A 1942-nucleotide genomic window follows, 5' to 3' on the forward strand; every position below is an offset into this window, starting at 1 on the left:
GTACAGTTTACCTCTGTAGTCATGTGATCAAGATGTGTCAGATTTTTCAGATTCTATTCCGATTGACTACGATTGTTTGCTGGAGTGGCCTGTTTTGCAAGACATGCATGCTACAAGCACCACGTGACGATCGGTGGGAAACTTTGCCTGCACACTCCCTGTAGGCCATGCAAGGAAGAATCCCCACCGAATTTATTTTCAAATTGTCCCGTTATAGCTTCACCAAGAGACTGATTTTTGCGAAACATATTTAGTCTAAATCTCACACAAATTGGTATGTTATCTCTGTAGTCATGTGACCAAGACATGCCTTCCAAAGTTTGCAGGCCCTGGGTTTATTATGAGCCAATTGTATTGCATTAAAATAATATTTATAATGCATTATAGACATGTGCTTAATCGAAAAGTTGGTCTGCATCAGTTACCAGTAGTATGACCTTTTCTAGCATGTCATCTTTCCATGCATTAAACACAAGGTTGTTTGTGTATGCTAAACCTCATACCCATCAAGACACTAATTAATTTTCATCTCGGTTTCACTGTGTGGAAAATGAGCTGCACACTCAGGTGTGCAGACAAACAAACGATGTGTGAAAATCTAGGCAGAGGAACTGACAAGTCTCAGGTTCAGAAATAGAAATCACATTTCATGCAATTAACTTTTTCCAACTCATTTGAGTCTCTCAACCTTCATCAGACGTGATGAAGGTTGAGAGACCGAAACGTCATGTCACGCCTCTTCCCCTCTTTTTTGTTTGTTTGAGGTTACATGTAGGGTTGGGTGCTGAACAATATTTGCACCGCTTCCTATGACCCGTATCTACTGGAGCAAATCACAATGCAGATGTTGGTGCTTCATTTAGGGGCCACTTGGTGATGTTGCTAGGTACGTGTCCTGCATTTCTGACGTGTGAAAATATGAAAATGACAGTTTTTGCTGATGATTGATGCTACCTTAACAGATGCATGTTGGAAAAGAATTAATAACAAAAATTGACCACCATTTGCTTACCGTCTACACCGGAACTATTTCAAAAGTATTGTTTTAGCACCTGTATCAGGGGATAAAAACCAAGGGATACTCAACCCTAGCTGCACCTCTCCTCTAATGCACAGCACAGCATTTATTGTCTCTTACACAATTAACTTTTACCCTACATAACATACATAACGCATTGTGACACAACAAACACTGCGCATCGACTTTTCATTTTGCGTGCCAACAACAATAAAACTGTGTGCGGCAGCTGATGCGTTTGTCTAGTAGCGGGTGTTAAAATGCCTTTCCTACCCTTCTGTTCTGCCCCCTTCCAGGCCTTTGTGTGTGGAGCGGCGGCCCGCCGAGCCCGTTTAGCCACTCAAGCATTGCGGCTACATGTGAATGTCATCAGCATCAGTTCACGCATGGCCAAGGAGCCCCAGCTGTGAGTAACAGGCTATACCGGTTGCCTGGTCTCCAAGACCGGAGTCTGAGAACCACATCACACTCGCCTGCCTAGATGGTCCATAGGGACATAGAGTGAACATGCATGCGCATGTGGAAACGTGCACGCGCACGCGCGCACACGCACACAAACAAATTCAATACAATATCAGATTTGCCTTCAAGTGAAGTTTGCCAGTTTGCATCCCTATAGGTTGACAGGGAAAAACTCCCTCAGAATAGGGACTAGCGTCCATATTCTGTACATTTCACAACGTGGGCACGTCTGGGCACATTGCAATGTGACGGGTTGTGAGCTATGTAGATTTGTTATTTTCAGAGAAGATATTTCTTGTAGAATGTAAAAACGAGGGGACCCTGGGAGTTGACCACCAGGGTGGTCAATAAAGTACAGTATATATGGCGTAAGTTGTTAAACAAGTATCAGTTGGCCTTTAACAAGACACTTAACTGCCTCCTGCTTCAGTGGAGAGGCTCTGTGACCAAACAGAATAGAAT

This window comes from Gymnoscopelus braueri (genome assembly GCF_963280865.1).
Source record: "Gymnoscopelus braueri genome assembly, chromosome: 9".
NCBI lineage: Eukaryota > Metazoa > Chordata > Actinopteri > Myctophiformes > Myctophidae > Gymnoscopelus > Gymnoscopelus braueri.